We start from the raw sequence: 21,336 nt of genomic DNA on the forward strand, positions 1-21,336 counted from the left end.
AGAAATGATCTTTGATGGCTATGAGGGAGGGGAGGAAAAAACACTAACTAGACAGTAGATAAGGGATAAATTTGGTGAAGGGTAAGACGGTACACAGTACTGGGGAAGTCAGCACAACTTGACTAGGCAAAGTCATAAAATCTTCATAGACACAGCCAAATGCCCTGCAAGACCAAGCTACTGTGCTGAGGGCTGGGGACCATGGTCTCAGGGGACATCTAGCTCTATATCTGACTGTGGGTGAGTAGCAAATGGCATCTTAAAAGCCTGCGAGCAGCCATCTAAGATACATCTATTCATCCCATCCTGGCTAGAGCAATGTAGAATGAAGAAGACCAAAGATACAAGGGAAAGATTAATCTAAGGGATACCACAACTACCACAACCTCCACCAGACAGAGCTGGTGGTACCCTGTTACCATCACCAACTACTCTGTCAGGGATCACGATAGTGGGTCCCAGACAGAGTGGGAGAAAAATGTAGAACAAAATTCAAATTCACAGAAACAAAACAAAACTAAACTAAAAGACCAGGCTTGCTGATTAGAGACTGGAGAAATCCCAAGATTATGTGGTGCCCAGACACCCTTTTAACTCAGTCCTGAAGTCACTCCTGAAGTTCACCTTCAGCCAAGGATTAAACAGGTCTATAGGACCAACAAAAACACACGTGAGAGATCAAAAACACACGTGAGAGATGTACTTCATAGTTCAATCATGTATATGACACTAGTGGGCACAACAGCCCAAAAGCAAAGACTAGAATGCAGGAAGGGACAGAAAACTGGACAAATGGAAACAGGGAAACTTGGATGGGGAAGGGGAGCATGTTGACATCTCAGGTTATGCAACCAATGTCACAAAACAATTTGTATATTAACTGTTTAGTGAGAAACTAATTTCCTCTGTAGATTTTTCACCTAAATAGCAATTTAAAAAAAAAAGGAAAATAATCAAAGGATGCATTGTGTTGGGTGAATCTGCTGCAAAAGACCTCTTTAAAGCATTGAAAACAAAGATGTCACTTTGAGGACTAAGGTGCACCTGACCCAAGCCATGGTATTTTCAAGCACTTCATATGCATGTGAAAGCTGGATGATAAATAAGGAAGCCTGAAGAAGAATTGATGCCTTTGAATTACCTGTTAGCAAAGAAATATTGAATATACCATGGACTGTCGGAAGAATGAACAGGTCTATCTTGGAGGAATTAAGTTCACTGGCCTGACTTCCCAGCTTAAATAAACTTTGAAAGTTTGAATTTAGTAACAAAAGCATTTCCAGAGGCTTGGAAGTCCTGGCAGAGAAATGTCCAAATCTTACCTAGCCTAAGACATCTACCTCAGCACAGTAGAAGCTCTGCAAAATCCTAAAACTTTGTTATGTCTTGACTTGTTCAACCGTGAGATAGCAAACCTTAAGGATTATAGAGGAAGTACTTTTGAACTGCTGCAGACAGTTACACACTTAGATGAATTTGATTAAGAGGATAATGAAGCACCTGAAACACTTCAAGAGGGCGATGATGAGAATGGAGCTGAAGACGAAGAGGATGAAGAAGATGAAGCTAGTCCACCTGAAGGATATGAGGAAGGGGAAGGAAGTAGAGGAGGATGAGGGTGGCGATGACAATGAAGCAGGCTCAGATTTCAGAGAGGGAGCAGAGGAAGTGGGCCTCTCATATTTAATGAAAGAAGAAATTCAGTGTGAAGAAGATGATGGTGACTGTGACGAAGAAGGGGAGGAAGAGGAAGAAAAAGAAGAAGAAGGTCTTCAAGGGGAGAATGAAACGAGATGCTGAAAATGATGGAGAAGAAGGTGACTAGATCATTCTAAGATGAGATTTCCTAATATTCTTGGGTTTGCAATAAACTGATTGTGTCTGCTTTGTTTCTTCACGTACTATAACTATCCTTACAGAAAATAACGTGTATTTTATATAGGAAAAGTGTGATTTTACCGTAAAGAATATTTTTCATTGACCTCCCCCCCTCCATTGTGGAACTCCCTAGAAATGTATTTGGAATATTAATTTTTCTAATTCAAGCTCACTGCACTAGTCATTTTTAGCCCGTAATTCAAACATGATAGCTTTTACACAGGTATGGTATAATGTATTTCATTAATAAGGTTTTAATGTTATTTATAAACTAACTGAAATCACAGCTGCAATATGAAATGACAATAGTCTCTCCAATGATAAGTTGGTTATTTTTTTAGAGGTGAGCCAGAGATCTTTAGTTTGAAAGCAGTAACTTTTTGGCTGTGGATTTTTGGATGCTTCTTTGTCACAAAAGTTCCTTGGAAAAGAGAAGCAGAATAATAAAGGCTCTATCCAGCAAGAGAGTTCACAGATTTTGTGGAGGCTTCTGAAACCTCTTTTAAGCCAGACGACTGGCAAGAGTTTATTTTTGAAAGAAAAATTGCTTATACTAAGTTCAGAAACACGCAGGGCAACACTTTCTTCTTTAGGGTGTAGATCGTGACATGCCAGGGGTCGTTTGTTTTTAGGTATGTGTTCTTTTTCCTCTCAGCAATTCCTTTATGATCCCCTTCGTTTCTTGTTTCACTCCCCTCCCTCTGTCTCAGAAAAAAAGTTGGGAAATTGTGACTATGCAGGAAAAACTTTAGTCTTGTATCTCAACCACCTTTTCAGACCTGAGCTGGTTTTAAATAAGCTAAGTGAGAGAAATCAAGTATTTTCTCAGTTACAAATGTTATTATCCATATAGTTTTATGCAACAGAGGCTTTGCTTACTATAAATCTCTCTTGACCGACAAGACGTACAGACAGTACTAGTAGATGAAGAAAGAAAAGAAGCAAGGGAGGCTTTGAGAAGCAGCATCAGTGTTCTTCAAAACTCTGAACAACTGCCTGTTGATAATCAATTAGACACTCACCTCAATATTTTTAAGTTGGCTTCCTCAATGATTTGGGTACTGCCCTACAAGATATTTTATAGTTTTCCTGAGTAGAATCTTTATTCTTCCTGGAGCTATAAAGGATTATCACATATTAGAGCATTTAATCGGGATATATTAGGCAGTTGGCAAAATATTTGGGACTTAATATTAAAATTATAGGAAAATATTTAGGATAGGTGTGAGTGTGCCTGTATGTGTTTCCTTGCATGGCTATTAAAAAATACAATGAGTAGACAAGTACATCTACCTCTCTGTCATGGGTGCTCTTGCTTCTTTAATGTTGGCTATCTAATTTTTTTTGTTTTAATATTTGTAAAAATTTTTTTTTTACTTTTTTTATTGTACTTTAGATGAACATTTACAGAACAAACTAGTTTCTCATTAAACAGTTAGTACACATATTGTTTTATGACATTGGTTAAGAACCCCAGGACATGTCAACACTCACTGTAAAATTTTTTAAAGTTAATGCCAACAAATTAGCTGAAGTTGCACTCCTATGCTGGGGCACATTTCAATTATGGAGTATAATACTTCTTTGGTTTAAAATGTGTGAGTTTTTAGTTTTACAGTAAAAATTATGAAGTTATTTGTACAGAAACTAAAAAGTTGCACAACTGACTGAAATGAAATTCTCGGGATCAATTTAATGGTGAGCTTGGAGTCTCCAAAAGACTAACATATCACCTTTTTAACAATCGAAACGCCCTGTTTTAGTCCCTAAGAATTCTCATCACATACTATGTTAGATATAAAATACTTGTTTTTAAATTAAATCTATATATTGACCTCCTCATCAATCATCATATTGTGCAAGCAGAAATAGAATTCTTTGCTTTCAAAACAACACTTAGAGCCTCCAGATAACTTTTTAAACGTATTTAGCTTTGTGGGTGGTATTTTCACACGAATCATTAAAGGTACGTGTTACATTTTGCAGAGGTTGGGTTCTGGTCCTATTTTAATGCTCTTTGTATACAGTGTGTTAATGTATACGGTGTGTTAATGTATATAGTGTGCTAATGTATATATGTGTTAAGTTCCTCCAGAATCTCTCCTTAAAAAACTCTGAAGTCACTACTTTTGTGCAACTGTGTTTTGAATAAAGCCATGACGGTGCTGGAAAACAAACAAACAAAGGCAGTACTCCCAATTATTCTATGGTTCTGTTCCCTATTTTTTTCTGTGGCTGCTGTAACTTAAAGTTTTTATAACTAAATTGCTTTAAATATGTTGGAGATTTGTTACAAGAAAAAAAAAAAATCAGAAGCCCTTCATCCTCGACCTTCTCCTTTCTCTAATTCCTTTCCTTCTTTTCTTCCTGCTTTTTCTGTCTTCCTTTTTCCAAATAAAAAGCCTCAGCTGACAGACTGCACTCAGGTAATCATTGCACAGTGCAAGTTAATGACCATTTACAAGATTCTTGCCAATATTTTATTTTTGCCCTTCATGATGTTTAACCTTTTAAAGCAAGTGAATACTGAAATGTGCTGTTTTGGCTGTCTTTATCTTTGGTATACGGTATTTATGCTTCTAAAACTTTTTTTATTGTTGTTCCAGGGCATTTAACTACCATGATTTATCAAAAATACACCTACAAATCAGCCACAAAGAGACCGCCTGGGAACAAACTGTTCTTAGCAAAATGATCATATCAAGAAAACCATAACAAAGAACGGCTTTAGGAAAAAGCCAGACTGTTAGCTCTTTTAAGAAAGGTTTATATTTTTAACCCCTGAAGTAATTCATCAAAGTCCGTTGCCCTGAATGAAATTGATTTCCCTTTGCACTTCAGTAACAGACCATTCCTGGAAAAGCAGCAGGCAGAAACATTTGGTTAAAGAACAAGGCATTTTTACTCACAGAAAGACAAGTTTGCAATTTCATTTCTAGTGGGAGGATTGGAACCAAGAATCAGAAATGCATCTGCCCCCCAAGCTGCCGCCCTCAAACTCCCTACCCCAGCATACACAGGAACCATCTCTATATATGTGAGATATTAAATATTTTCAATAGCGTCTTCAGTGGTTAAACTATCCTGTTCTCATTACTCTCTTCAGCATGGGAATCCGTCAGATCTTAGAGTACGCGCTGAAGTAAAAGACACCAAGAAAAGTCACGCATGTGGGAACTGCCTCACTCATTTCTTCACTATTTTTTTCTGTGTCTTTTTCCTTCATTTACATTACCTTCAGTCCCACTAAACTGCTATGTGCTTACTCATTTTAAAGAGACAGGGTAAAGATGCAGAATTTTAGAGCTGGCAAGGACTTTACAAACCACAGCCATCAGATGTATTGATAAAATTGAAGTCACAAATTATTCTATTTTGACTCCATGTCAGTTCAGTAACAACCATTATCTGGTGATGGAATTTGTTCCTTAACACTCAACAGTCGTACTGAACACTAAAGAGTCAACCAGCTAGGGTCAGTTCAGCGATGATGTACCAACACATTTTCAACCTCATGAGTCGAGCTCTGTTTTCCAAACCACTGTCCTGTAGCTATTTGTGAATTAGAAAAGGTGTTTTTTGGTAGAGCTTCCTCCTTCCTGGGCAAGTTCATTTGCTCTATGCCCTTCTCTCTTTGCCAATCACTAAAACAGAGAGAGCGACTAGTTTCAGACTGATTATAGAAAGGAAGGATCATGGAAGCAAAAGAAAGGGGGAAAATCAATTCCAAAAGAAACAATATCAATTAAAAACAGCTTACAAATTGACAAGTTAATAAGTCATAATATTGCAGAGAGCCTGGAACTATTCACTCCAGGTATTATCTAAGCTAGAGCTTGCATTCATTTGTGTTCTCTACGTGATCTGCAGTAGAAAAGGTTGATGGCAGAGCATTCCCTCTAGAAATCACTGCACTAAACAATGAGGAATTAGATACGTTCATCGATGTGTTCTTTATAACAAAATTCTGCTTCCTTTGCATTTAACACTGAATACCCATGTATGATCCAAACCTCTTATTTGACACCTTTGCCCTCTCCCCCTCCTATGTTCCATGAATAAAAGGAAAACAAATTATCCACCTCTAATATATTTTGGTTTTGGTTAATATATTTTATATAGGAGAACAAGATGAATCTTGTTCTATGATATGCTAGGTGTAAATAATGCTAGGGTGTAAATAACTACTTTTATAAAAGGTTCTATTTCTTTCATCTCCATAGTCACTGAACATACATATTATACAGACTTCTCCCAGAATCAGGATTACAGCCAGAAAAGAGAAAAGGCAGATCATAAATCTAGGAAGATCCATATTGCACGGAAATCTATTCGTTTGTCAGGGCAACAAGGCAAGTTTCTGAAAGAGTTGGCCTTCAGACCTTAACTTTTTGCTGCCCAGGCCAGTGCACTGACTTGATTCAACATGGAGCAAGTAAGTGAGGAAAATGGCCCTCCATGGTCCAGGGTTCCAGTGAATTACCTCTGAAATGCGGAGACATGCTGCTCACAGAAGAAGATGACGGCTAAAAGGACGCCGAGGCTATAAAGCTTCATCTCAACAGTGGTTCGCTCTAACGCAAAACTCTGTCAAGAGAAGAGCCTAGATAACTGATTGCACAAGAGCCTTCTTTAAACACTGGTTAAACTATAATGGTGTGTTCCCTCTCGTGTTTGTGGATCAATCAACTTGGCTTCATTTCCACTCCCAAAAAGGGAAATACACATTTATTTTGTTAGGTTGTTTTTTGAAACCTGAATCGTCAAAAAGAAAGTATGAGGATAGTCGCTTTTCTTAGTTGAGACTACAAAACATTTAACTCCTTGAGAAAGATGAGGCCAAGAATAAAAGGATAGTAACATAGCAGGAACTTGTCTGGTTTGTTGAAGAACCATAGCCATAAAATACTGACTAATGTGGCTGACAGTCCACAATGGGGGAGATCCCAGTGGAGTACTAACTTCTGTCTTGTTTAATATGTTTAGATGAAGACATAGAAGGTGAATTTCCCGTATTTCTGGATGATACAAAGTTCAGCTGTAGGAGGATTACACAAGGCACATTCAAAGGATTCTGACTTGACCATATGGAATGTTCGGTCTATTTGGAAGAGAACAGGAATAACATGTAGTGGAGAGCTCTTTAGAGCAATAAAGACACTCATTTACTTTGAATCACCTTTACTTAGGGAAGGTCACTGTAATAGCAGAGCCCTGGTGATACAGTGGTTAGGAGCTAAGGGTGCTAACCAAAAGGTAGGCAGTTCTATTCCACCAGCCACTCCTTGGAAACCCTATGGGGAAGTTCTACTCTGTCCTACAGGGTCACTATGAGTTGGCATTGACTCAACGGCAGTGGGTTTGGTTTTGGGTTAATCAAGGCCCACCACCCATCGTTCTGGAGATAGCACTGTGAGACAATGTGTCTAGTGCATGGCACTCCTCCCTGGCAAATGCACTTGAATGTTCTTGGGGACAGGATAGGCAAATGTGCAGAAGAAATCAACTCCAACAAGGAACTTCTGAGAAATGTTGAGATTTTAAACCTTCTTTTCTGAGGTTCAAAGCTCCTGAAACACATTTAATGTACTGAAGTGACTTCCAGTCAAGCTACCTTTTGTGTAACAAGGAGAAGTAAGAGTACAGACATGTGGGGTGAGAGGGAGAGGGAGAGAGGGAGCTATGGCCTAGGGGACACTGAGCCTCCATTACAGGCGATGGAGAAATTTGGAAATAAAAAGTAGTGATGGTTACACAACATAACGAATGTAATTAATGTCACTGAATTGCATGTGTAAAAAATGTTCAAAGTGTTAAAAAGCAAAGATGTCACTTTGAGGACTAAGGTGCACCTGACCCAACCCATGCTATTTTCAGTTGCCTCATATGCATCTGAAAGCTAGACAACGAATAAGGAAGACCAAAGAAGAACTGATGCTTTGGATTTATGGTGTTGGTGAAGAGCATTGACTATACTGCCATAAGTACAAACAGATCTGTCTTAGAAAAAGCACAGCCAGAATGCTTTTTAGAAGGGAGGATGGTGATACTTCATCTCACATACTTCCAACATGTTACCAGGAGAGGCCTGTCCCTGGAGGAGGATATCATGGCTTAGTAAAGTAGAGCGTTAGCAAAAAAGACTCTCAATGAGATGGATTGACACAGTGGCTACAACAATGGGCTCAAGCATAGCAAAGGTTGTGAGGATGGTGCAGGACCAGGCAGTGTTGCATTCTGTTATACATAGGGTCGCTATGAGTTGGAACTTACTCAATGGCACCTAACGACAACAACAACGTAATACAATTGCTACACACACACACACATAAATCACTATCACATGTATCTGCTATAAGTGGAAAAGAAACACAGGAAGGATAAACCAGAAATCAGTGAGATTGTTTACCCACAGTAGGAGGTGGAAGAGGGTGAAAAGATGGAGGATAAGAACATGGTAGAAAGAAATGAGAGGCGGGACACTCCTTTGATTATACCTTTACGAATAGTTCAGAATTTCAGAACCATGTTAATTTTTTTACATACTTAAAAACAAACAAACAAATAAAAGGAATACAAACATAAACAAATGAACCTAACTGTGTTTCAAATGAATAGCATAACCACAGTGATGGGGAGAGAAACACAACTGTTTTTAAACAGAAGAAGTAGCTTAGTGAGACTGTGGATAGTTTACAAAATTTATTGACAGATTGTTTGTGCGCTCTATTTTTCTCCTTGTATCCTATATTTGTTCTCTGGGTTAACGTTTCTTTTTGCTGAAGTTATCTTTTAAAACGTCTTTTAGTGAAGATCTGTTGGTGGTAAGTTCTATTACATGTGTTTATCTAACAGTAACGTTTTTCTGCCCTCGCTTTCACATACAGGCTTAGCTGAATTTGACAGGTCCTCTGTGGTCTTCTGACATCTCCTGTTGTGAGGTAGGAATCTGCTGTTGGCTTGCAGGCTTGTGGTACTTTGTACGTGTTGATTTTTGAGGGATTATCTTTATCCTTGATCCTCCTCAGATCTATTATCCTGACCTAGCTATGGATTTAATTTTCATTATCTTGCCCACTACACAGAATAGACTTTTGGTCTCAGGATTTATATATTTCTTCAATTTTGGAAAATCATTTTATTATTTCTTCAACTATTATATCGCTGCTAGTCCCTTGTAGGAGCCCTGGTGGTGCTGTGGTAAGAGCTCAGCTGTTAACCAAAAGGTCAGCAGTTCGAATATACCAGCTGCTCCTTGGAAACCCTGTGGAGCAGTTATCCTCTGTCCTATAGGGTCACCATGAGTCAGAATTAACTCCACGGCAATGGGCTTGGCATTTTTTTTTTTAGTCCCATGTAGGGGTTCTCATTGGAGTGCCTTGATCTACTCCTGTGTCTCTTAACTGTTTTTCATGTTTTAAAAAATCTTAATCTTTGTCTCTGTATGCTGTATTCTGGTGAGTTTCTCAGCACTGTCTTCAAATTCACTAATTCTCTTTGTGCCTAGTTTAGTCTACATAACCGATTCAGGCTTTTCCTATGATGATATAAATCTTTCCCAACTTTTAGTAAAGGTTATTTTTCATATTTTCCCAACACTTGTTTTGTATCAGTTTATTTTATTTTTTATAATTTATTGTTCCTTTTTTAAAGGTATGGTTCCTTCAGATCTGTCTTTGAGAACCCTCAGAATATTTATTTCAAAGTCTGTGTCAGACTGTGAGATAAGGTTAATTACGTTTGGGATGACTTCATGTTCAGACTGTTTTGTTAGCTAACTTTCTTAGCATTTGATTTCTTCTCTGACTGGAAGCTTGGTTTGCAGGCTCTTGTTGAATAGGAAGACTTTTGTGATCTTAAACATAACATCCACGAAGATGGCACACAACTGAGCAACGTTTCATTCTGTTACACATAAGGCCCTCTTGAGTCGGAGCTGAGGCTACGGCAACTAACAACAACAAGTCTTTCTCTCCCTCTATGCTTGCTTCTGTTTCGCACATGCTTCCAATCCAGAACCTTGTCTTACACTGATTTCTTGGAGTTTCTGCACCATGTTAATATGAGCAGTCCCCGGATTACAAACCAGTTCCGTTCCTAAATGTGCCTTTAAGTTGAATTTGTACATAAGTTGGAACGTAAGTAAGTTTGGTATGGTTCATATCTAATGCCAGTTAGTCAAATGTTTGTCTGTAGTATATAGTATACAGTGTACCTTTCTATTTGTAAAAAACATTAAAGGAACACTTCCAGACACACTAAAACATTTTAAACATAATAATACAGTAATAATAATAATGTTTTGAGGTACATGGCAAAGCAGCATCCATTTGTTATTATGAACCATTGTATGTACCTGGAATTTTTAATATAAAAGGCTTTATGGGGGTTGGTTCGTAACTATGGGTTGTACTTAAATCAGACATTCGTAACCCGGGGGCTGCCTATATTGTGGATTTCAAAGATCCAGTCACCTGACACAAATGGCTTCATTTAGTTACTGGGTTAATTACTCCTGATTTGGTTACTGTTCTGTCTGCCGCAAGGGTAGTTCTACTCTGTCCTATAGGGTTGCTATAAGTCGAAATCGACTCGACTGTCCTGGGTTCTGTCTTCTGCAGACCAGCAGCTCCTTATAAGCCAGTCCTGGGCAGCAGTTTAAAAAAATTGAGGTACATATAGTGAAACGCACAGACCTTAAATGTACAGCTAGATCAGTTTTGAAAAATACCTGTAATTGAGTAACCCACGTGCTTATCAAGGTATAGAAAATTTCTCTGCCCCCATCTTCCCATGGCCAGCTTCCCTGTGTCTTCTCTGTGTCCCTGTATCCAAGTCTCCCACTCCTTTATCTTACGTAGACACCAGTCATTGGATTTTGGGTCCACCCTAATATGGCCTCATCTTAACTTGATTACATCTATGAGTCTAGTAAATAGGGTCCATTCACAAGTTCTGGGGGTTAGTACTTGAACACACCTTTTGTGGAAGGCAATTTTACCCACTACATGTACCTTTTTTTAAGGTGGCCACATAGGGTTGCTATGAGTTGGAATTGACTCGACAGCAATGTTTTTGGTTTTTCGATATACCATTTTACACTCCTACCACCAATTACAGTTGTCCACATCCTTGCCATTATTTTTGATGCAGCCAATCTTTTTTCATCTTAGTCATTCTCGTAAGTGTGTTTAATTTTGGTCTCAATTTATATTTCCTAGTGACTAATAATGATAGTGGTTTTTTTTTTAATGACAGTGAAAAAATTTATGTGCTTATTGGCTATATATACGAAGAGATTTATTTTCAGGAATTTTCTCACATGATTTTGGGGGCTGTCAAGTCCAAAATTTGTAGGGAAGGCTGGAAACTCAGGCAAGAGTGTATATACTTATTTATTCAGGCAGGAATTTGTGTACATATGTATACACACACACATATACGTGTATGTGCATATATGTATATATATGTGTATGTGTGTGTATATATGTATATCTACACATACATACATACATATAACCTGGAGCCCTGGTGATATAGTTGTTAAGAACTTGGGTGTCAACCAAAAGATCAGCAGTTTGAATCTACCAACCGCTCCTTGAATTTCCAAGGCTGTAAATCTTTATGGAAGCAGCCAGCCACATCTTTCTCCTGCAGAGCTGCTGGTGAGTTCAAACTGCTGAACTTCTTGTCAAGTGCTTTATCCACTATTCCACCAGGGTTCCATGTATATATATCTCAGATGGTTCGTCCTATTACCGATCAATCCTTCAGCAGGTATATATACATATATATGGAGCCCTGGTGACACAGTGGTTAAAGCACTTGGCTGCTAACCAGAAAGTTGGCAGTTCAAACCCACCGGCCACTCCAAAGGAGAAAGATACAGCAGTCTGCTTGAGTAAAGAGTTACAGTATTAGAAACCCTATGGGGCAGTTCTACCCTGTCCTATGGGGTTGCTATGAACAAGAATCAGCTCAATGGAAGTGGGTTTGGTTTGTGTACTGAATATATTCTCTTTTGGTAAGAACATATATGTATTGTAAATACATTTTTCTGCAGGCAGTGCCTACTAAAGCCTTTTCACTGTTTTGAAAAATTTGGCTGTTTGTCTTTTTATTATCAATTATATATTCCGGACATATTTTGTAAATATTTTATGTCACTTTGTGGTTTGCCTAATTTTTTTTAGCCCTATTTATTTTTTGTTAGTGTCTTAGGAAGCACAGAAGATTTTTATTTTGCTGAGTTCAATTTATCGTTTCTTCTTTAATGGTTAGTGCTTTCTGGGTCTTGTCGAAGGAATTTTAGACATGAAAACACATTCTTCTTGAAGCTTTTTACTCTTACAGTCCAGCTGGAATTCATTTTTGTGAGTAGTATGAGGAAGAGGTTGAGGTTCTCGAATTTTTCAGGTGGATGGATATCCAATTGTTCCAGCATCATTTGCTGAAAAGAGTTTCCTTTCCCCATTGAATTGCTTTGTCAACTTTGTGAAAAACAATTGACTTAAGTGTAAGTCTATTTCTGGACAAGCTAGTCTGTTTCATTGATCAATATTTCTATCCTTATACCAATAATAGATAGATAGGTAGATAGGTAGATGATAGATAGATAGATAGATGGATGGATGGATGGATGGATGGATGGATGGATGGATGGATGGATGGATGGATAGATAGATAGATAGATAGGTAGGTAGATAGGTAGGTAGGTAGGTAGGTAGGTAGAGAGAGAGATAATAGATAGATAGATAGATAGATAAATGATAGATAGATAGAGATAGATAGATGATAGATAGATAGATGATAGATAGATAGATAAATGATAGATAGATAGATAGATAGCTTTCATTGAGTCGACCTTATATACAACAGAACAAAATACTGCCCGGTCATATAACGCCTCACAATAGTTGGCATTATCAAGACCATCATATGCCAATACTACACTTCTAAATTACTAGTAGCTTTATAGTTAAAAACTTGAAATTAAGTTCTTCAATTTTTTAAAGCTTTGGCTACTGTAGGCCCTTTGCATTACTACATAAATTTTAGAATTAGGTGAAATAAAAATATTTCCCAATAGATAAAAGCTGAATGAACTTCTCTCCAGAAGACCTGCACCACAGAAATGCCAAAAGAAGTTCCTTAGGCTGAAGGAAAATGATACCAGATTGAAACACACAAAAGAATAAAGAACACCAAAATGGGTAACAATGTCAACAAAGATAAAACAAACAAACAAAAACAGCATCAAAGAAAACTCTCTCAATCTGGCCACTGTGGACCATTTAAAGTAAAAATAAGAACGATGTGATGTGGCATTTGTAGCATATGTAGAACTAAAGTATATTACAAAACAAGAAGGCAAAGTGGTAGAGTGGTAGTTTGGCATATACTTTTTAAACTATGTGTTATTCATGAAAAAAAGAATAATATATACTTTAAAAAAGTATAAATATATATAAATATAAATAAATATAATATCTAAAGTATGTATTATTCTTGCCCCCACGTCTGTCAGTTTGTTGTACTGTGGGGGCTTGCGTGTTGTTCTGATGCTGGAAGCTATGCCACCGATATTCAGATACCGGCAGGGTCACCCATGGAGGACAGGTTTGAGCTGAGCTTCCAGACTAAGATGGACTAGGAAGAAGGACCTCGCAGTCTACTTCTGAAAAGCATTAGCCAGTGAAAACCTTATGAATAGCAGCGGAACACTGTCTGATATAGGCTGGAAGATGAGCCCCCCAGGTTGGAAGGCACTCAAAAGATACCTGGGGAAGAGCTGCCTCCTCAAAGTAGAGTCGACCTTAATGACGTGGATGGAGTAAAGCTTTCGGAACCTTCATTTGCTGATGTGGCACCACTCAAAATGAGAAGAAAGCACTGCAAACATCCATTAATAATCGGAACCTGGAATGTACGAAGTATGAATCTAGGAAAATTGGAAATTGTCCAAAATGAAATGGAACGCATAAACATCGATATCCCAGGCATTAGTGAGCTGAAATGGACTGGTATTGGACATTTTGAATTGGACAATCATATAGTCTACTATGCTGGGAATGACAACTCAAAGAGGAATGGTGTTGCACTCATCATCAAAAAGAACGTTTCAAGATCTATGCCGAAGTACAATGCTGTCAGTGATAGGATAATATCCATACGCCTACAAGGAAGACCAGTTAATATGACGATTATTCAAATTTATTCACCAACCACCAGGGCTGAAGATGAAGAAACAGAAGATTTTTATCAGCTGCTGCAGTCTGAAATTGATCGAACATGCAATCAAGATGCATTGATAATTACTGGCGATTGGAATGCAAAAGTTGGAAACAAAGAAGAAGGATCAGTAGTTGGAAAATATGGCCTTGGTGATAGAAACAATGCTGGAGATCGAATGATAGAATTTTGCAAGACCAACGACTTCTTCATTGCAAATACCTTTTTTCACCAACGTAAATGGTGACTATACACACAGACCTCACCAGATAGAACACACAGAAATCAAATGAACTACATCTGTGGAAAGAGATGATGGAAAAGCTCAATATCATCAGTCAGAACAAGGCCAGGGGCCGACTGTGGAACAGACCATCAATTGCTCATATGCAAGTTCAAGCTAAAACTGAAGAAAATCAGGGCAAGTCCACGAGAGCCAAAATATGACCTTGAGTATACCTCACCTGAATTTAGAGACCATGTGAAGAATAGATTTGATGCATTGAACACTAGTGACTGAAGACCAGATGAGTTGTGGAATGACATCAAGGACATCATCCATGAAGAAAGCAAGAGGTCATTGAAAAGACAGGAAAGAAAGAAAAGACCAAGATGGATGTCAGAGGAGACTCTGAAACTTGCTCTTGAGCGTTGAGCAGCTAAAGCAAAAGGAAGAATTGATGAAGTAAAAGAACTGAACAGAAGATTTCAAAGGGTGTCTCAAGAAGACAAAGTAAAGTATTGTAATGACATGTGCAAAGAGCTGGAGATGGAAAACCAAAACAGAAGAATGCACTCGGTGTTTCTCAAGCTGAAAGAACTGAAGAAAAAATTCAAGCCTCAAGTTGCAATAGTGAAGGATTCCATGGGGAAAATATTAAACAATGCAGGAAGCATCAAAAGAAGATAGAAGGAATACACAGAGTCATTATATCAAGAAGAATTAGTCCATATTCAACCATTTCAAGAGATGGCGTATGATCAGGAACCAATGATACTGAAGGAAGAAGTCCAAGCTGCTCTGAAGGCATTGGTGAAAAACAAGGCTTCAGGAATTGATGGAATATCAATTGAGATATTTCAACAAACAGATGCAGCGCTGGAGGTGCTAACTCATCTATGCCAAGAAATATGGAAGACAGCTTCCTGGCCAACTGACTGGAAGAGATCCATATTTATGCGTATTCCCAAGAAAGGTGATCCAACTGAATGTGGAAATTATAGAACAATATCATTAATATTGCACGAAAGCAAAATTCTGCTGAAGATCATTCAAAAACGGCTGCAGCAGTATATCAACAGGGAACTGCCAGAAATTCAGGCCAGTTTCAGAAGAGGACGTGGAACCAGGGATATCATTGCTGATGTCAGATTGATCCTGGCTGAAAGCAGAGAATACCAGAAGGATGTTTACCTGTGTTTTATTGATTATGCAAAGACATTCGTCTGTGTGGATCATAACAAATTATGGATAACATTGCGAAGAATGGGAATTCCAGAACACTTAATTGTGCTCATGAGGAACCTTTACATAGATCAAAAGGAAGTCATTCGGACAGAACAAGGGGATACTGATTGGTTTAAAATCAGGAAAGGTGTACGTCAGGGTTGTATTCTTTCACCATACCTATTCAATCTGTATGCTGAGCAAATAATCCAGAAGCTGAACTATATGAAGAAGAACAGGGCTTCAGGGTTGGAGGAAGACTCATTAACAACCTGTGTTATGCAGATGACACAACCTTGCTTGATGAAAGTGAAGAGGACTTGAAGCACTTACTAATGAAGATCGAACACCACAGCCTTCAGTATGGATTACACCTCGACATAAAGAAAACAAAAATCCTCACAAGTGGACCAATGAGCAACATCATGATAAACAGAGAAAAGATTGAAGTTGTCAAGGATTTCATTTTACTTGGATCCACAATCAACAGCCATGGAAGCAGCAGTCAAGAAATCAAACACCGCATTGCATTGGGTAAATCTGCTGCAAAGGACCTCTTTAAAGTGGTGAAGAGCAAAGATGTCAACTCGAAGACGAAGGTGAACCTGACCCAGGCCATGGTATTTTCAATCACATCATATGCATGTGAAAGCTGGACAACGAGTAAGGAAGACCGAAGAATTGATGTCTTTGAATTGTGGTGTTTGTGAAGAATATTGAATATACCTTGGACTGCCAGAAGAAGGAATAAATCTGTCCTGGAAGAAGTACAACCACAATGTTCCTTAGAAGCAAGGATGGCGAGAATGCGTCTTACATACTTTGGACATGTTGTCAGGAGGGATCAGTCCCTGGAGAAGGACATCATGCTTGGCGGAGTACAGGGTCAGCGGAAAAGAGGAAGACCCTCAATGAGGTGCATTGACACAGTGGCTTCAGCAATGAGCTCAAGCATAACAACGATTGCGAGGACGGGGCAGGACCGGGCGGTGTTTCGTTCTGTTGTGCGTAGGGTTGCTATGAGTCGGAACCAACTCGACGGCACCTAACAACAACAACAACAACGATATCCTATAAAAGACAAAACTATAGGGACAGAAAACAGATGAGTTGTTGCCAGGGACTGGGCCTGAGGGGAGGGATTGATGATAAAGGGATACAGGAGAATTTTGAGGGGCGAGGGAAATCTTTATATTTTGATTGTAGTGGTAGTTACACGATTGTATCCCATCAAAATTCCTCAGACTTGATACTTGAAAGTTGAATTTTATTTGATGTAAAAAAAAAAGAAAAGAAAGAAAGGAATGGAGACTAGTTTATTTCCTTCCTCTTCGTCTCTCTTTGAGATTCCCCTCTGTGATTCTGGGACCTTTTTGGGAGGTGTGAAAAGAACATAGAAGTTGGGTCAGACAAACTCCACCCCAGCTGTGTTATTGCTGTTACTTCTTGTCAAGTTAATCCCGACTCATGGCGATCCCATGGGTGCAGAGTAGAACTGCTCTATAGAGTTTTCAAGGTTGTTACTTTTTGGAAGCAGATCACCAGGCTGGACTTCCAAGGGCCTGTAGGTGGGTTTGAGCCATCAAACTTTCAGCCAACAGTAGAGTACTTAAATGTTTGCAGCTGTGTGTTGTTGCTGTGTGCCATGGAGTAGGTTCCGACTCATAACAGGCAAATCTCTTAGCCTCTCTGAGGTTCATTTTCTTCTTCTGAAAAATGAAGTTAGTAATAACTACCCCAGAGGACTGCTGTGAGGATTCAGGGAGATAACATTTAAAAGTAACTGGCACAACAGTTGTTTAATATGTCTCATTCATATAAAAATGACAAACCAGAAAGGGAGCAGGCAGGGACCAGTGTGTTCTCTGCCCCAGCCTTATCCAGGTCTTCATGACCTTGAGGAAGGCTTGTCCTCTTCCTCTGCTGCTTCCTGAAGAGGTAGGTGATGAGTTACCACCCCAGGAGCTAATCTAGTCCGATCAGGTCTATCAGACTGAGGCATTCGCCTGGAACCTAGCTCGTCTGTGCATTTATTTGTTCTCCAGCCAATCTGGAACATTAGGTGGCAAAAATAACATGGCAAGTATCTCTTCAAGAACCCTGACCCTCTATCTTCATGAAGAGTGTTCTGTGAAGATAACCTTCCCCAAGTGACAAATGGTCTGTCTTGCCTGAGAATAAGGGCAAACCCCATTGCAATTTTGGTTAGTGCAACTGGGATACACAGTACAGCAGCATTTTTAGGTAGGTGCTGAGACAGTCAATTAACTTAATGGCTTTTCATTATGAGTTCAGGTGAAGCACAATTGACACGTTTTCCTTTCAAAATCATTCAGCCATTGAAGCAGCATAACATGAGGAGAGGTTTGAAGATGCATAATTGATAGACGGTTCTTCCCTTCACACTCTCTCTCATCTTTATTCACGGAAAATGAAGCAGTCTTATAATCTGCACAAAGGCTTTGTGTATCTGGCGCCCTGTCAGGCCATCTCAGAAGCCATTAAAGAGGGAGGGTTAAGGCTTCAACGCAGAACACTCTATTCCAGGTTCTGATTCCCTTGCTTTGGAGCGTAGGACTGAGCTGACATGGACTAGTAGCACCCAGAGGATTACTGCCACCCAACAGGCACTGAGCAAATACTTGTTGACTAGATGGTTAAACTGTAAAGAAAGCAAAGTTTACCTTTGGAACATTTCCATCCCTTCATCCCCTCTTTTGGTGTTGCCACTTCCCTACCCACCAGGCCTCCTGTTAAGATGCCCCACGCAGGCCTGCCTTTTGGAATAGAATCCCCACACTATTAAAAAAAAAAAAAAATCAAGCCAAACCAATCGCTATAGAGGCGATTTTGACTCATGGCGACCTCATATGTGTCAGAGTATAACTGCGCTCCAGAGAGTTTCAATGGCTGATTTTTCAGGAGACTGACAGCCTTTCTTCCAAGGTGCCTCTGGGTGGACCCAAATCACCAAATTTGTTAATCTTTTGCACCACCCAAGGTCTCCAGCTTTAGATCAGTGGTCCTCAAACTTGACTGTGTAGTAGAGTCATCTGGGGACCTATGATGCCAGATCTATTCTGTCAGAATCTTGGGGGTGGGGGGTAGGCATCAGCATTTTTTAAAGCCCCTAAGGCGATTCCAGTGTGCAGCCAAGCTTGAGAATGGCTGGTCTGGATGACTGCTCCTCCAAGTCTGGTCTGTGTGTCTGACAGCGTTTGTGGGAAATGTAGAGTCCTAAGCCCACCAGCCCTATAGGCCCCTAATATCAAGGTGAGGTCTGCGAAATGTGTGTTTAACAAGCTCCCTGGGTGATTCTGAAGCACACTGAAGTCTGAAAACTACTGCCAAGGTGTGGTATTTCTGTCTCCCCATCCACCATACTGGTCTTATTCCTCAAAGATATGAAGCTTCCATCTCAAGACCTTTGTATGGTAGTACTTCTACTAAAAAGACACTTTCCTTTCTCTCTTTGCCATCAGGAATTTGGCAGAGATAACAGTGAGGAATTTGGGGGGAAGAAAAGCATAGGCACTGGAGGGATCGTGATCCCCTCCCCTTGGGACATTTTGGTGAACTGTACCAGGCTGTTGGCTGGAAGTCATAGAGACATTGCCCTGAGACAATGGGAGAAAAGTCGAGTAGGTCCAATGTAAGTGGGGGAGGGGCAGGAAGGAAGACTTTTAAGGTGGCATTGATCAGGTGGGATCCCTACAAGTGGCTTCCCTGGGCAGCTGGCACAGAAGAGTGTCTTAGTCATCTAGAGCTGCTGTAACAGAAATACCGCAAGTGGATGGCTTTAACAAAGAAAAATTTATTTCTCCACAGTAAAGTAGGCTAAAAGTCCAAATTCAGTGTGTCAGCTCCAGGGAGGGCTTTCTCCCTCTGGCGATGCTGGCTCTCTCATCTATCTTTCCCCCGACTAGGAGTTTCTCTGCACAGGAACCCAGGTGCAAAGAATGCGCTCTGCTCCTGGCACTGCTTTCTTGGTGGTATGAGATCCCCCTGTATCTCTGCTTGCTTCTTTCTTTTATATCTCAAGAGATTGTCTCAAGACACAATCCAATCATGTAGGCTGAGTCCTGCCTCACTAACACAACTGCTGCTCATCCTCCCTCATTAACATCATAGAGGCAGGATTTTCAACATATAGGAAAATCACACAATACCGGGAATAATGGCCCAGCCAAATCGTTACACACATTTTGTGGGGGGGCCATAATTCAATCCCTGACAGAGAGGTTGTGCCAGGAGACACCACAAATGTGCCCAGCAGGGCCAGGGAGACACTGCTCTTGGGGCATGTGCCTGGGAGTGGGGGCCACAGGGAAGAGAAAGACCCAGGGAGAGGGGACACCAAAGGGCAATGCTGGGTGGTGGGAGATGCACACAAATGGAGGACAGAGCCACCTTGGAGACCTCAAATGAATACTAGTGATGTGAAAATGTTAGTAGGAACCCATTGTAATCTCTCAAATCCCATATAACCAGGAAAGTGTAATTTAAAGTTCGTTGATTTAATCTTTCTATATATCTTTTTTCTTTATTGTTGTAAAAATACAGATAAGACATCTGCCAATTCAGCAACATCTTTAATGTGTACAATTTAGTGACACTAATTACTCGATTATGGTGTGCAACCATCACTAAAATCTGTTGCCAAATTTTCCATCATCATAAACAGAAACTCAAATGCCAATAAATTCCCCTTTCCACCTTCCTCCTGCTCCTGTTAATCACTATTAAACTTTGATCTCTATACATTTGTTTATTCTAGGTATTCCATATACCCCGTTGAAACCCGTTGCCATCGAGTCAATTCCAACCCATAGCGACCCTGCAGGACAGAGTAGAACTGCCCCATCGAGTTTCCAAGGAGCACCTAGTGGATTTGAACTGCCGGCCTTTTGGCTAGAATCCGTAGCATTTAACCACTACGCCACCAGGGTTTCCAGGTATTTCATATAAGTGAGATTATTTAATTTTTGTCCTTTTGTAACTGACTTATTTCACTCAGCATAATGTTTTAAGAAACCCTGGTGGTGCGGTGGTTAAGAGCTTGCCTAACAACCAAAAGGTCAGCAGTTTGAATCCATGCTGGGACACACATCAGAACTTCTTTCCTCTTTAGGGCTGGGTAGTATTCTATGGTATGTACGTACCACATTTTGTTTATCCATGCATCTGTTGATGGATATCTGGGTTGTTTACACGCTTTGGCTGTTGGGAATAGTGCTGCAATGAACACTGGTGTACATGTGTCTGTTTTCAAGTCTCTTGGTTATATGCCTAACAGTGAAATTGCCTGGTCAAATGGTAGCTCTATGTCTAACTTTTTGAAGAACCAGTTTTTTTCCGTAGTTAGCTGAACCATTTTGCATTCCCACCAGCAATGGATGGGAGTTCCAATATTCCAATTTCTCCACATCCTCACCAATATTTGTTATTTTCCTTTTTTATCTTAGCCATCCTAGCGGGAGTAAAGTGCTATCTCATCGTGGCTTTGATTTGCATTCCCCTAATGGCTAATGTCGTTAAACATCTTTTCATGTGCTTCTTGGCCTTTCAAATATCCTCTTTGATGAAATGTCTATTCAAGTCTTTGGGCCATTTTTCAGTTGGATTGTTTGTCTTTTTGTTTTGTTTTGTTAAGTTGTAAGAGTTCTTTATATATTCTGGATATTGAACTCTTATCTGATATATGGTTTCTAAAAATTTTCTCCCAGTCTGTAGGTTGTCTCTTCACTTTCTATAGATCTTTAAATGAGACCTCTATTCCT

At 39.6% G+C, this 21,336-nt stretch overlaps 1 pseudogene; it reads left to right on the plus strand.

Annotated features, from left to right (window-relative positions):
• The first annotated feature begins 705 nt into the window (after window positions 1-705).
• LOC100662851 (acidic leucine-rich nuclear phosphoprotein 32 family member E-like) lies at window positions 706-2,485 on the plus strand (annotated as a pseudogene).
• The last annotated feature ends 18,851 nt before the right edge of the window (window positions 2,486-21,336 follow it).

The sequence above is a fragment of the Loxodonta africana genome, chromosome 17, assembly GCF_030014295.1.
Source record: "Loxodonta africana isolate mLoxAfr1 chromosome 17, mLoxAfr1.hap2, whole genome shotgun sequence".
Taxonomy (NCBI): Eukaryota; Metazoa; Chordata; class Mammalia; order Proboscidea; family Elephantidae; genus Loxodonta; species Loxodonta africana.